General features: G+C 44.5%; 2 pseudogenes across 1 annotated transcript in view; one reads left to right on the top strand and one right to left on the bottom strand.

Moving 5' to 3' along the window:
* The window catches only part of PPP5D1P (uncharacterized), an 89925-nt pseudogene that overhangs the window by 35913 nt on the left and 38067 nt on the right, over window positions 1–15945 (top strand). The gene's annotated exons all lie outside the window — the stretch shown is intronic.
* LOC106634118 (glyceraldehyde-3-phosphate dehydrogenase-like) lies at window positions 9537–15495 on the bottom strand (annotated as a pseudogene).

Below are 15945 nucleotides of genomic sequence, written 5' to 3'. Positions count from 1 at the left end.
CTGAAAAATGTCTATTCTGATCTTTTGCCCTTAGGCTTTTCCAAATATAAGATCATATTATCTGCGAATAAGGATAATTTGACTTCTTCCTTTCCAACCTGGATGCCCTTTATTTCTTTATCTTTTCTGATTGCTGTAGCTAGGACTTCCACTACTACGTTGAAGAACAGTGGGGGAAGTGGGCATCCTTGTCTTGCTCCAGATCTTAGAGGAAAGGCTTTCAGTTTTTCTCCATTCAGTATGATTCTAGCTGTATGTTTGTCATACATGACTTTTATTATGTTGAGGTATGTTCCTTCTATACCCAATTTTTTGAGGGTTTTTATCATGAAGGGATGTTGAATTCTATTAAAGGCTTTGTCAGCATCAATTGAAATGATCATATGGTTTTTTTCCCTCATTGTATTGATATGATGTATCACATTGACTGATTTGCATATGTTGAACCATCCTTGCATCCCTGGGATAAATCTCACTTGGTCATGATAAATGTGAGTGACCTTGCTTTATCTGGCAACACAACTATGAAGTCAGAAACTGTTCAAACTAAGGCCAGGAGTGGTGGCTCACGCCTGTAATCCCAGCACACTGGGAGGCCGAGGTGGGCGGATCACTTGAGGCCAGGAGTTGGAGACCAGCCTGGCCAATATGGCGAAACCCTGTCTCTACTAAAAATACAAAACTAGCTGGGCGTGGTGGTGCAGGCCTGTGATCCCAGCTACTTGGGAGGCTGAGGCAGGAGAATCACTTGAACCTGGGAGGTGGAGGTTGCAGTGAGCCAAGATCAAGATCACACCACTGCACTTCAGCCTGGGTGACAGAGCGAGACTTGGTCTTTAAAAAAAAAAAAACTGTTAAAACTAGAACTTTCTACCTCGTCACTCTGTTTGCCATTGTTTCCCACCAGGTGGAGCCATGGTCATATTTATTATCTTAACATCTTAACATGTTTACTTATGGTAGGATGACCTGCAGTGGTCCAGCCTCGTGGTATTCATGCCCTTCTGGGACCTATACCCCTTTGTGTGTAGATTGGGCATAGTGACAAGCTTCTAACAAACAGCATATGGCAGAAGTGATGTGATGTCACTTCCGGTACAGGTTACTGGAAGACTGGTTTATGTCTTGCTGGTCCTCCCCACCTTGCCTTGCTTGCTCTGTGGAAGGGGCTTCCATTATGGGAACTGCCCGGGGAGAGGCTCATGGGGCAAGGAACTGATGCCTCCAGCCAACAGCCAGCAAGGACCTGAGGGCTGCCCACTGCCATGAGTGAGTCTGGAGGCAGATTTTCCACCCTGAGATGCCTGCAGCTCCAGCCAGCCCCTTGACTCTAGCCTTGAGGAACCTACAGCCAAAGCCACCCAGTTACCCTCACCCAGATTCCTGACTGCTGGAAATTGTGACATCGTAAATGTTTCTTGTTTTAAGCCAATACATGTTGGTGTAATTTTTGTTTTGCCTTTGTTTTTGTCTTTTTGAGTCAGTGTCTTACTCTGTTGCCTGGGCTGGAGTGCAGTGGTACGATCATGGCTCACTGCAGCCTCGGCATCCTGGGCTCAAGTGATCCTCCTGCCTCGGCCTCCCAAAGTGCCAAGATTACAGGCATGTGCCGCAATGCCTGGCCTGGTGTAATTTCTTATGTGGCAGTAGATAACTAATACACTTGTTATATGGCAGTAGATAACTAATACATAACTAATAAATATTCTTCTCCCCACTCCCTCTCTTTCCCCCATCACTGGACAGTGATGTCTGTGAGGGTAGGGACCATTATCAGTATTGTAACCTGTGTGTCATCAGACAGCACAGCACAGGGTATGTTTGTGCATGGCGTTCAAAAGTTCGTGGAGTAGGCCAGGCAGAATGGCTCATGCCTATAATCCCAGCACTTTGGGAGGTCAAGGCAGGCAGATCACCTGAGCCCAGGAGTTTGAGACCAGCCTGGACAACATGGTGAAACTCCACCTCTACAAAAAATGCAAAAATTAGCGGGCCTGATGTCATGTGCCTATAGTCCCAGCTACTTAGGAAGCAGAGGCAGGAGGATCACTTGAGCCTGGGAGGCAGAGGTTGCAGTGAGCCAAGATTGCACCACTGCACTCCAGCCTGGGTGACACAGTGAGACCCAATCTCAAAAAAAAAAAAAAAAGATTTGTGGAATAAATGCAGGAATGCATGAACAAGAGTTGTTAGTTCTCATATAAGCTTTTAAAAGACAGATGCTCAAGAGCAAGTAGGAAAGTGAAATACCAGCAAAATAAAATATCTTCTCTGGGTTTGCTCTGGGAGAGCAGAGTACCAGCCAGGTGTCAGTCAGAGAAAGAGAATGATGAGGAGTAAGATGTGGATATGCATATATGTATCCAGGTATCAGTCCTGGTTCTCCAGAAGAACAGAACCAGTAGGAGATATAGATATGATATATACACGTATGCATATAAATACACATATATGCTGCTGGAGTTTGGATATTTGACTCTCCAAACCTCATGTTGCATTTTGATCCCCAATGTCAGGGGTGGGGCCTAATGGGAGGTGTCTGGGTCATGGAGGTGAATTTCTCACAATTGGTTTGGTGTCAGCCTCTTGGTAGTGAGTGAGTTATCTCTCTATTAGCACCTGCAAGAGTTCCCCTGGGAGCTGGTTATTAAAAAGAGACTGGCATCTTCCCATTCTCTTGCTCATTCTCTTGCCATGTGATTTGGACATGCCAGCTACCCTTCCACTTCTGCCATGAGTGGAAGAAGCCTGTGGCCCTCACACTGCAGACTGGTGAGTCAAATAAACCTCTTTTCTTTATGAATTACCCAGTACCCAGGCTCAGATTGGTTCTTTTTTTTTTTTTTTGAGATGGAGTCTCGCCGTGTCGCCAGGCTGGAGTGCAGTGGCGCAATCTCGGCTCACTGCAACCTCCGCCTCCCAGGTTCAAGCCATTCTCCTGCCTCAGCCTCCCGAGTAGCTGGGACTACAGGCACATGCCACCATGCCCAGCTAATTTGTTTTTTGTATTTTTAGTAGACACAGGGTTTCACCATGTTCGCCAGGATGGTCTCGATCTCTTGACCTTGTGATCCACCCACCTCAGCCTCCCAAAGTGCTGGGATTACAGGCGTGAGCCACCGCGCCCAGCCCAGGTATTTTTTTGATAGCAAAGCAAAACAGACTAAGATATATGCACATACACATATATATACATACATGTATATATGTATGCATATATGTGTACATGTATTTATTTATGTATTTATGTATTTACTTATTGCAAATGAATGGACTTCTGCCATTTTAGGGGCTGGCTAGGTAAGTCCAAGATCCACAGGGCAGGCTGGAAACTCTCAGGCAGGAGTTGATGTCATTCAAAAGCAAAATTCCTTCTTCCTCAGGGAAACCTCAGTTCTGCTCCCCCAAAGGCCTTTCAACTGATTGGATCAGGCTCACCCAGATTATCTAGGATAATTTACTTAAAGTCAACTGATAGTAGATGTCAGTCACATGTACAAAATACTTTCATAGCAACATCTAGGTTAGTGTTTGATCAAATAACTGGATACTAGTGTTTGATCAAATTGCTGATAAAGACATACCCAAGACTGGGTAATTTATAAAGGAAAAGATGTTTAATGGACTTACAGTTCCACATGGCTGGGGAGGCCTCACAATCATGGCAGAAGGGAAAAGTCACGTCTTACATGGTGGCAGGCAAGAGAGAATGAGAATCAAGTGAAAGGGGAAACCCTTATAAAATGATCAGCTCTCATGAGACGTATTCACTACTACAGAACAGTACGGGGGAACCATCCTCATGATTCAATTATCTCCCACCAGGTACCTCCACAACACATGGGAATTATGGGAGCTACAATTCGGAGACAAGATTTGGGTGGGGACACAGCCAAACCATATCATCTAGGTAAATGGATATAGGAAGCTGAATATCACAATTCATAAGGGATGGGTGATAGGGATTTGACCATATGCATTGCATAAGCTGATTGAGCCATCTATGTAAGGGTGATCTCTCTGCATCTGCTGGTACAGCCTGAAGTCAGCAGGGCAGGTATTGGGAAGGGAAGATGGGATACAAAGTGGGGAAGCCAGGGCAGACGAACTGAGAGGATCAGTGGGAAGCCATGTAGACAGACGGGACCCCCACAGTCTCCAGGACTCCAATTTTCACGAGCGGATGTCTTCCAGGAGAAGTCACTGCTCTTTGATTTGGAGTTAAATGTGTACCTGCGGGAGGATCCTGTGGGAGCTGGGAGAGGTAGGGGCCTGGCTGCTGCCTCACATCCCCAGGGAGAGCCTCAAGGTGCAAACAACGTGCATGACAGCCACAGTGCCTGGGCCTGCACCCACCTACCCAACACAAAAGCATATGGCTTCTGCTTCCCTTCTGCCTTCCACATTCATGCACGTTGTCTCCTGGGGCCCATGCTAACTTTCAGCTGCATAGGGAAAGGCTTGTGGGAAACCTCCTTCAGCTTAATGAAATTGACACATTACAAATTCATGACCAGTGGGAACTGGGACCTTGTTCACCTCTTTGGCTGTGGCCAGAGGCCCTCCTAGAAGCAGAAAGAATTGAGAAGTGGTGCTTCCTGCAAGCAGAACCTATTGGGAAGCCATCTCACAAGGGAAGCTGGGCAATATAGTTTGCAGGCTTCTAGCCTGGTGGTACAAAGGAGGGTGCTGATGACTAAGAATGAAGCAGAAAGCCAGCAGATAAACACTGACACCAAACCAGAGGGGTGGAAATGCTGGCTGACAAAGTGAATGACACTCTGTTGACCTCCAACACCAGCACTTCTAGATCTTAGGGCCCTGTTCCAATTCTCCTTACATCTATTCCTTTTGTCTTATTGGTTGGGGCCCTATTTTTCCCTTGGTGATTCTCCTGTCTTATGAACCTTGATGTCACATAGACTTGTAGTTGCTCTGGGGACAAATCCATTTTCGTGAGAACACAGGTTAGTCATGCCTCCAAAATCAATCCCAAATCTGAATCTACCTCTCTCTCCCCCTACCCTCACCCAAGCCACGATGCTCTCTCTCCTGCTTGAGCAAACAGCCTTCTAATCTGGCCACTCGTTTCCACCCCTGCTTTCCTCAAATTTTCTCTCTACATTCAGCCAAAGGGACTTTTATAAGGCACAGTCCAGCTGGGCATGATGGCTCATGCCTGTAATCCCAGCACTTTGGGAGGCAGAGGCAGGTGGATCGCTTCAGTTCACGAGTTTGAGACCAGCCTGGGCAACACAGTGAGACCCTGTCTCTACAAAAAATACAAAAATAATTAGCTGGGTGTGGTGGTGCGCACCTGTAATTCCAGCTGCTTGGGAGGCTTAGGCAGGAGAATTGCTTGAACTCGGGAAGCAGAGGTTGCAGTGAGCCAAGATTGCACCACTAAACTCCAGCCTGGGTGACAGAGTGAGACTCTGCAAAAAAAAAAAAAAAAAGCACAATCCAGGTCTTGTCACCCCTGTTGAAGACTCTCCAAGGCTCTGTCTTATGCATGAAATAAAATAGGAGCCTCTATATCTTGATCTCTTCCTGCCTCAAGTTGAGAACTCACTGAGTCTTGCTCACTGGGGGCTGTCCTCTGGCCTCTCTCAGATCCTCAAGTCCTCCAAGTTCTTCACTAAAGAGCTCTGTACTGGCCGGGTGTGGTGGCTCACACCTGTAATCCCAGCACTTTGGGAGGCCGAGACAGGTGGATCACCTGAGGTCAGGAGTTGGAGACCAGCCTGGCCAACATGGTGAAACCCCGTCTCTACAAAAAATACGAAAATTAGTCATGGTGGCGTGCATCCGTAATCCCAGCTACTTGGGAGGCTAAGGCTGGAGAATTGCTTGAACCTGGGAGGCAGAGGTTGCAGTGAGCTGAGATTGCACCACTGTACTCCAGCCTGGGAGACAGAGCAAGACTCCGTCTCAAAAAACAAAAAACAAACAAACAAAAATCTCTGCACTTTCACTTTCTCTTCTCTTCTCCATGCCTGGGCCTCTCCTCTTGTCACTCCCCTTGCCCACCATGGCTACCTCCTTTGTATTCCTTTGTATTCCTTCCTGCCAGGTGTCACCAACTTCCCCAGCCCTGCTACCTAAAGCAGAGTCCTCCTGCAGTCACTTTCCACCACATCACCTAGTTGGACTTTCCTGGTAGCATGTGTTTTTGCTCCATGAAATGATTGCATTTCCAGTTGTTTATTTAGTTTCCACTTATCCTAGTAGACCGGAAGCCCCAGGAGAGCCCAGACTTGGTCTCGTGACTGCTTTCTGTCCCATCAGTGACAGTGTCAGCGTCCTCAGATCTGGGATTATTCATGTGAGTCCAACACCCCCCAGAGCCCTCAAGAGGAAAGGGAGAGGCGGTGGCCGGATGGACACCCCTGCCTGCTCAGCCCTTCTCCCTGAGGTCTCTTGGATCTGAACAGCAGCAAGAGATCATGGCAAATAAATCACTCAATGCTTGTGTGTTTTGTGCATGTTTTTAGTGCCTCCAAATGCTGAGCATTTAGGGTTTGTTTCCGAGGTTTTCTGAAATACGCCAGGGCCTTGGTGTTGGAAGCAAATTAGGATACCTGTTGTCTGCCTGTGCTCTGTGTCAACCTGAGGAGCTCTCAGCTGGGCCACGTGGAGTGTACACGGGATGGGCCCCACAACCCCAGCCCCAGCCTTCCTTCCATTTGTTTTTTTGTTTTTTTTTTTTTTTTTGAGGCGGAGTCTCGCTCTGTCGCCCAGGCTGGAGTGCAGTGGCACAATCTCAGCTCACTGCAAGCTCCGCCTCCCGGGTTCACACCATTCTCCTGTCTCAGGCCTCCCGAGTAGCTGGGACCACAGGCGCCCGCCACCACGCCCGGCTAATTTTTTGTATTTTTAGTAGGGACGGGGTTTCACCGTGTTAGCAAGGATGGTCTCAATCTCCTGACCTCATGATCCACCCACCTTGGCCTCCCAAAATGCTGGGATTACAGGCGTGAGCCACCGCACCTGGCCGTATTTTTGCAGTACCTGACCCACCTGCTCCCAACCTGCATTTTAGCTTTGACACTTGTGCTAAAACTTGTCCTGCCAGTGTTGCTCTGAGACCAAGCATGCTGGAAATGCAGCTTCCCTCATCATCACTTATCCTCATTGGCTAACAGGTGTTCTAATCTTTTTATTTTATTTTATTTTATTTTATTTGAGACAGGGTCTTGCTCTGTTGCCCAGGCTGTAGTGGAGTGGTGCAATCTCTGGTCACCGCAACCTCCACCTCCTAGGCTCAAGCAATTCTCCTGCTTCAGCCTCCTGAGTAGCTGGGATTACAGGTGCCCGCCACCATGCCCAGCTAATTTTTGTATTTTTAGTAGAGACGGGTTTTTGAAATGTTGGCCAGGCTGGTCTCGAACTCCTGACCTCAGGTGATCCACCTGCTTCGGCTCCCAAAGTGCTGGGATTATAGATATGAGCCACTGCGCCAGATGAAAATCATTTTTAAGTCTTATTTTCCAAGTGTTGAATAAGTTTCCTGCACAGAGCTCCTGAAATCATGTTATCTCTAAAGGTAACTATTGATAAAATAAAGGGTTGGTCTGATTCTGGTTTGTACTATTCTTAATTAAAATATCGGATAACTCACAAATGTTACGGGAAATAGAAAACAAATTGGAGCTTAATTTGTGGCATATATTCCCAATCCCAATGATCAATAATGTTTGTATATCATTTATATTAGTACACAGACTCAGTGGTGGCTATTTCATGTGGTCTCTGAATTGTACCTTTATATAGTGTAGGCTCTGTCCTATTTGGCTTGGTAAACTTACATAGATAAAACAAGAGGTGTTAATTGCACACAGAGGCCTCCTTGTTGTATGGTTAGTAAATCTAGAATTATGTGGTGGTGAGCACTGCTAAAACCAGAGAATTAGCTTCTGTCTGGATATTATGTAAGGAATCTAGAGTTGTATATTTGGACTGGACTCTATTAGTCTGGAACGAATAGAACTTTCTTTTACTGCCTACTTTTTTTTTTTTTGAGACGGAGTCTCCCTCTGTCACCTGGAGGTGGAGTGCAGTGGCGCAATATTGGTTCACTGCAACATCCGCCTCCTGGGTTCAAGCGAGTCTCACACCTTGGGCTCTCAAGGAGCTGGGATCACAGGCATGTGTCACCACCCCCAGGTAATTTTTGTATTTTTTGGTAGAGACGGGGTTTCACCATGCGGCCAGGCTAGTCTCAAACTCCTGACTTCAGGTGATCGCCTTCGAAAGTGCTGGGATTACAGGCATGAGCCACCACACCCTGCTGCCTACTTTTATGGGTGAATTCTTCCTCCTTCAAGATCCTTTAAGTCTGGACTGAGATCCTGTAAACCACAGCATATGTACTGGTTTAATTTCCTGGGAGGGCTTGTAGGATCTGGTTCTACAAATGAAGTTCTACACATCAGCCTTTGTTCCATAATGGTGGGCTTTTCTGACTAGATTAACTGGCTTTATTCTCACATACAATATTGTCAGTATAGCCTTGGTAGTACATTTGATTTGTCTATATCCTTGCAACAATGGGAGCCAATGCATATTAAACTCATGAAAATGCTACATTGTCAGGATGGATGAAGTTATTCTGCATTGCCAGAAAGGATGAAGTTATTTGTAATAATATCTACCCATTATTCTAAGTAGTTGCACTGACTACTTAGTCAGTTGATGTTTTTCATATTTTTATCAGAATCATTATGGATCTTTCCAGATATAATATATATATATATGGTTCAGTTATTTATTGATACATTATAACCATAAAATTCAAGCACAACCAAATTTCTAAGCCTTACCCATCATAAATGCATTCATCTGCATTCTGATTAGAATTATTATAATATTTCAGTCTCTGATGATTTGTTAGCTTATAATTTTTTTTTTTGAGACAGTCTTGGTTTGTTACCCAGGCTGGAGTTCAGTGGTGCAATCATGGCTCACTGTAGCTTCGATTTCCTGGGCTCAGGCACTCTTCCCACCTCAGCCTCCCAAGCTGGGACTACAGGCGTGTGCCACCTCGCCTGGCTAATATTTTTTAAAAATTATTTTTTGTAGAGATGGGGTCTTGCTGTATTACCCAGGCTGGTCTTAAACTCCTGGGCTCAAGACATCATCCTACCCCTGCCTTCCAAAGTGTTAGGATTACAGGCGTGAGCCACTGCACCCGGACAGTTTATAATTTATATTGAGATTTGACACAGGATATGTTTTCCAGAATTTGGAAGAGTCAGATGGAAAAATACTACTGAGAGGCTTTCATTCCAATTTCCTCAAGTATTAATGTTAAATTGAGAGTTGGCAGTGGGTCACGAAGAAAGGAAAAGAGCTTCTTCCTATGCCCATAAAAAGAAAGAACATTTGTAAAGCAATTCTCAATAATATTAAAAATAAATAACCACAAGCAGATTTCCTTCATCAGTTTCATTTTGTTCTATGTAAATAGGAGTCTGTTTTTTAAAAAATATTTATTTATTTATTTATTTATTTATTTATTTATTTATTTTGGGACGGAGTCTCGCTCTGTCACCCAGGCTGGAGTGCAGTGGCACAATCTCGGCTCACTGCAAGCTCCGCCTCCCGGGTTCACGCCATTCTCCTGCCTCAGCCTCCCGAGTAGCTGGGACTACAGGGGCCCACCACCACACCCGGCTAATTTTTTGTATTTCTAGTACAGACAGAGTTTCACCGTGTTAGCCAGGATGGTCTCAATCTCCTGACCTCGTGATCCACTCGACTCGGCCTCCCAAAGTGCTGGGATTACAGACGTGAGCCACCGCGCCCGGCCTATTTATTTATTTATTTTTATCAGATACAGGGTTAGTCGTCATGAAATAATCTACTTATGGAATAGAAAGAACTCTGGAAATTCTGGTTCTGCTTCTGGTACAGAATATCACAGGTGTCTACTTGGGAGGACAATGCTGGTTTACACGGTGATATGGTTTGGCTGTGTCCCCACCGAAATCTCATCTTGGATTGTAGCTCCCACAATTCCCACGTGTTGTGGGAGGGACTTGGTGAGAGGTAATTGAATCATGGGGGCAGGTCTTTCTCGTGCTGTTCTCGTGATAGTGAATAAGTCTCACGAGATCTGATGGTTCTTTTGTTCTTTTTTTTGGCTGAGCATAGAGGACTTTATTGATGTTACATGACAAGGTGGGGCTCCCTAGGCCCCTCCCTCTTCAGGGGATCGGCATGGAAATTGTGAGGAGGGGAGATTCGCAGTGTGGTGGGGGACTGAGTTGGCAGGGACTCCCCAGCAGTGAGGACCTCTCTCTTCCTCTCATGCTCTCTCTGGGGCTGGTGGTCTGGGGTCTTACTCCTTGGAGGCCATGTGGGCCATGAGGTCCACCATACTGTTACTGTAGCCAAATTCATCATCATACCAGGAAATGAGCTTGACAAAGTGGTTGCTAAGGGCAATGCCAGCCCCAGCATTGAAGGTGGAAGAGTGGGTGTCGCTGTCGAAGTCAGAGGAGACGACCTGGTGCTCAGTGTGGCCCAGGATGCCCTTGAGGGGGTCCTCCAATGCCTGCTTCATCGTTTTCTTGACATCATCATATTTGGCAGGGTTTTCCCAGATGGCAGGTCAGGTCCATGACCAACACGTTGGCAGTGGGGATATGGAAGGCCATGCCTATGAGCTTCCCATTCAGCTCAAGGATGACCTTGCCTACAGCCTTGGCAGTGCCAGTAGAGGCACGGATGATATTCTGGAGAGTCCAACGGCCATGATGCCACAGTTTCCCAGAGGGGCCATCCACAGTCTTCTGGGTGGCAGTAATGGCGTGGACTGTGGTCATGAGTCCTTCCACAATACCAAAGTTGTCATGGGTGACCTTGGCCGGGGCACTAAGCAGTTGGTGGTGCAGGAGGCATTGCTGATGATCTTGAAGCTGTTGTCATACTTCTCGTGGTTCATGCCCATCACGAACATGGGAGCGTCAGAAGAGGGGGCAGAGATGATAACCCTTTTGGCTCCTCCCCGCAAGCGAGCCCCAGCCTTCTTCATGGTGGTGAAGATGCCGGTCGACTCCATGATGGACTCAGCACCAGCATTGCCCCATTTGATTTTGGAGGGGTCTCGCACCTCGAAAATGGTGATGGGATTTCCATTGATGACAAGCTTCCCATTCTCAGCCTTGATGGTGCCATGGAATTTGCCATGGGTGGAATCATACTGGAACATGTAGACCATGTAGTTGAGGTCAATGAAGGGGTCATTGATGGCAACAATATCTACTTTACTAGAGTTAAAAGCAGCCCTGGTGACCAGGCTCCCAGTTCCAACAAATCCATTGACTCCGGACTTCAACTTCACTGTGGTGTCTCAGGGACGTACGTGGCTGGCAAAGCACAAGAAGATGCAGCCGTCTGTTGAACGGGAGGAGCAGAGAGCCAATCTGATAGTTTTATAAGGGGGGGTTTCCTTGCACAAGTTCTCTCTCTTGCCTGCTGCCATGTAAGATGTGCCTTTCGCCTTCCACCATAATTGGAAGGCCTCCTCAGCCCCACGTGGAACTGTAAGTCCACTAAACCTCTTTTTCTTTATAAATCACCATGTCTCAGGTATGTCTTTATCAGCAGCATGAAAACAGACTCATACACATGGGAAAACCTGAACCCAGTGAGTCTATTTCTTGAAGTGTCAATAGCTCAGGGTATCAGGTATTGTCTATTCATCGAGGCACTTTGACTCTCCTTTGTCCAAGACCCAATTTCTGGCCTGTAGTTTCCAGCTAACCTTCAGGAAAGCATGAAAGGAAAGCAGAAGTCACTTATTGATTGTAGGACTAAATAATGATGGGGAATTTACTACAGTGACTAATACTATCTAATAAGAAGAAAACAGAATGCTCTATTAGGGCATACTATATAATTATTCCAAGAGAATTAGATCAATGTTTCTCCTGGGGGCAAGAACAGATTATGGACACTGAAGATATTGACACATCACCATCCTGTAAAAGTGGACAGTCTCTGAGATATATTTATAATAGTGACATTTAATGCACAAAATTAATCTAAGGAAGGCTGAGCTCATCTTTTTAGTTTGAAAGCATTTTTCACATTGTGTGTTCAAAAATCAGGGAGGTTTTTACACTATTGTAGAATCATTTTAAAAACAGAAGCACATCAAATATAGGCTGGGCGTGGTGCCTCACGCCTGTAATCCCAGCACTTTGAGAGGCCGAGGCAGGTGGATTGCTTGAGCCCAGGAGTTCGAGACCACCCTGGGCAACATTCTCCAGCTGAGGCAGGAGAATCGCGTGAACCCGGGAGGCAGAGATTGCAGTGAGCCAAGATCACACCACAGTACTCCAGCTTGGGCAACAGAGTGAGACTCTGTCTTGAAAAAAAAAAAGCATATCAAATATACTTAAGAGTTCTAGCATCCCGCCCTGTGTGTGTATTTCCTATGGTGGGTTACAAGGTGAGGGAACAGATCTTTGGTGCTTTGGCCATCCAGGAAGGGCCAAAGATTATTTTGAATGTACAAACATCTTGATGATTTTTAACTTTTCTGAATTTATAGTCTGATTTTATGAAAGGAAACATCAAAAAGAATTGTCCAAAATACTGATCACTTGACTAAAATAGGTGCATAATTGCCTAAGAGAAAGGAGTAATTATAGCTTGGCTACCCTATTAACCATAATGACAATCAAGATATTCAAAAATAGGCCAGGCACAGTGGCTCATGCCCGTAATCCCAACTCTTTGGGAGGCTGAGGCAGGAGGATCATTTGAGTTCAGGAGTTAGAGATCAGCCTGGGCAACATAGGGAGACTCTGTCTCTACAGTTTTTTTTTTTTTTTTAATTACCTGGGCATTGGTGGTGCATGCCTGTGATCCCAGCTGAGGTGGGATTATCACTTGGCTCTGGGAGTTCAAGGCTGCAGAGAGCTGTGATTGCACCTCTGCACTGCAGCTTGGGTGACAGAGTGAGACCTTGTCTCAAAAAAAAAAAAAAAAAAAAAAGTAAATATAGGCCAGGAATGGTGGCTCATGCCTGTAATCCCAGCACTTTGGTAAACTGAAGTGGGTGGATCACCTGAGGTCAGGAGTTTGAGACCAGCCTGGCCAACAAGGCAAAACCCTGTCTCTACTAAAAATACAAAAAATTAGCCAGGCATGGTGGTACGTGCCTGTAGTCCCAGCTACTTAGGACACTGAGGCAGAAGAGTCACTTGAACCTGAGAGGCGGAGGTTGCAGTGAGCCAAGATCATGCCACTGGACTCCAGCCTGGGTGACAGAGTGAAACTCTGTCTCAAAAATAAATAAATAAATAAATAAATAAATAAATAAAGTGGAAGGTAACTGTAAGGGAATTTAGCTTTTTGTAAGTGAGAATCTTTTACTGCATGTTTTAAAAAATAAACAATTCAACAATATGACAAAGGTCAGCAAAAAGGAAAAAAAGTTAAATCTTCTCAAACAAGAATATTTAGTAAGGCAAGAACCTCTGCTACCCGGACAAATTTCACAGAAAGTAAAGAATTAACTTTTTACGGCCGGGCGCGGTGGCTCACGCCTGTAATCCCAGCACTTTGGGAGGCCGAGGCGGGCGGATCACGAGGTCAGGAGATCGAGACCATCCTGGCTAACACGGTGAAACCCCGTCTCTACTAAAAATACAAAAAATTAGCCGGGCGTGGTAGCGGGCGCCTGTAGTCCCAGCTACTCGGGAGGCTGAGGCAGGAGAATGGCGTGAACCCGGGAGGCGGAGCTTGCAGTGAGCCGAGATCGCGCCACTGCACTCCAGCCTGGGTGACAGAGCGAGACTCCGTCTCAAAAAAAAAAAAAAAAAAAGAATTAACTTTTTACTATGCCTTGCTGAGAGCAGACTGAATACTTTAAGATCCCTTTGTCATTTTAAAGACAAAAAACATCAAATTCTAGTTTTACTGTTTTTGCCTATCATCCAGATGGCATGATACAGTCTGTTTTTCTTTCTCATTTTCTTTTTAAAATCTTATATATTAACCCGTACTTATACATTATCCAGGTGTTCAAAGATTATTCATTAAATAGCTCAGTATTAGTTTGAGTCCATAAAGTTAAAAAGAATCTTATATAGTATGTTTAAGCTGGCACTACAGTATGTCATAATCCTTTTTTCACTGAGTATATGTTCTATGTTGGCATTTACTTTTTCTCAGCACTTTAAAAATATGATTCACTATCTTCTGATTGAGAAGTCAGCTGTCAGCTTTAATAATGTTCCTCTTTTGAAGGTAATCTACCCTTTTTTTTATATGACTGCTTTTAAGACTTTTCTCTTTGCCTTTGTCTTTTAGGAGTTTTACTGTAATGTGTCTGTGTTTGATTTCCTTTGTGTTTATTTTATTTTGAGTTTGAAAGACTTCTTGAATTTGTGGATTGGTGTCTTTCATCAGTTCTGAAACATTTGCAGATGTTATGTCTTTCGATATTGCTTCTGCACCATTTCCTCTCTGTATGTCTTCAGGGACTCTGCAGAAGTCAACTCACCTCTCTGAGACATTGAGCAATTAGTCTTTTATAGATCAGGCTTATGGTTTCCTTAGTAAGAAAATTTCCTCAAATGCTTGGTAAGTTTTTGGTCTATTTGCTTCCAATCAATTCCATTTATGAGTCCCACCCCTAAAGATCTCTTCCAGATATAATTCTTAAGCATTTAGATTTTTATTTTTTCTTTTTGTTATGGGAAATTTCAAACTGTCCAAAAGCAGGGAGAATGTATAATGAACCTTCTTATGTTCAATGATTGTCAATATATGTCAGTCTCATTTCATCTATATACTCCTGCTTTCCCTTATGATTGGATTATTTTAAAGCAAATTTCAGACATAGTATTTAACCTGTAAACACTTCAGTATGTATCTCCAAGAGATAACTACTACTAAAAACATAATTACAATATCATTACAATACCCCCCCCAATACTAAAAATATTTTCTCTTAGTTTTTTTTGAGACAGGGTCTTGCTCCATTCCCCAGGCTGGGGTGCTGTGGCATGATCACGGCTCGCTGCAGCCTCCACCTCCTCGATTCAAGTGATTCTCCCACTTCAGCCTCCCAAGTAGCTGGAATTACAGGCGTATGCCGCCATGCCTGGCTAATTTATTCTTCTTCTTATTTTTTTTTTTGTGGACATGGGGTCTTGCTATGTTGCTTAGGCTGGTCACGAATTCCTGGGTTCAAGCAATCTTCCCACCTTGGCCTCCCAAAGTGTTGGGATTACAGGCATGAGCCACTGCACCTGGCCTGTACTTTCTTAATATCACCAAGTATTTAGTCAGTGTTCAAATTTGTCCAATTGTCTCATAATTTTAAAACATTTTCAGTCAGGATCAAAACAAAGCCCATGTATTTCATTCAACTAATACACCTCCCCTTCTTTTTTTCTTTGTGATTTTTAAATAGCTTTATTTAGAGAAAATCCATGTATCATATAATCCATCCATTTAAAGGTTACAATTTGATGGCTTTTAGTATATTCACAGAGTTGTCCAACTATCGCCATTATCTAATTCTAGAACATTTCATCATCCCAAAAAAGAAACCCCATGCCGGTTGGCAGCCCCAGCAACCACTCAGTTTCCTCTTTTTCTACAGATTTGCCTATTATGGTTATTTCATATAAATGAAATCATACAATATGTGGGCTTCTGTGTCTGGCTTCTTTCACTTAGCATAATGTTTTAAAGGTTCATCCATATTGTAGCATGGATCATTATTTAATTTCTTGCAGTTATTTTTTGGAGAAACCAGGTCATTTTCTCCTATAGCTTTTCCACATTCTGAATTCTGCTGACTGCATCCATGTGGGGTTTTTTAATGTATTCCTCTGTTCCCTGTTTATCCTGTAAACTAGTATTTAGAACTAGAAGCTCAATCAAATTTAAATCTCACTCTTTGGCAAGACAACTTTA

Source organism: Pan paniscus, chromosome 20 (assembly GCF_029289425.2).
Source record: "Pan paniscus chromosome 20, NHGRI_mPanPan1-v2.0_pri, whole genome shotgun sequence".
Classification (NCBI taxonomy): domain Eukaryota; kingdom Metazoa; phylum Chordata; class Mammalia; order Primates; family Hominidae; genus Pan; species Pan paniscus.
The sequence above is the reverse complement of the archived record's forward strand: the minus strand, read 5'-3'. Positions and strand labels throughout refer to the sequence as shown.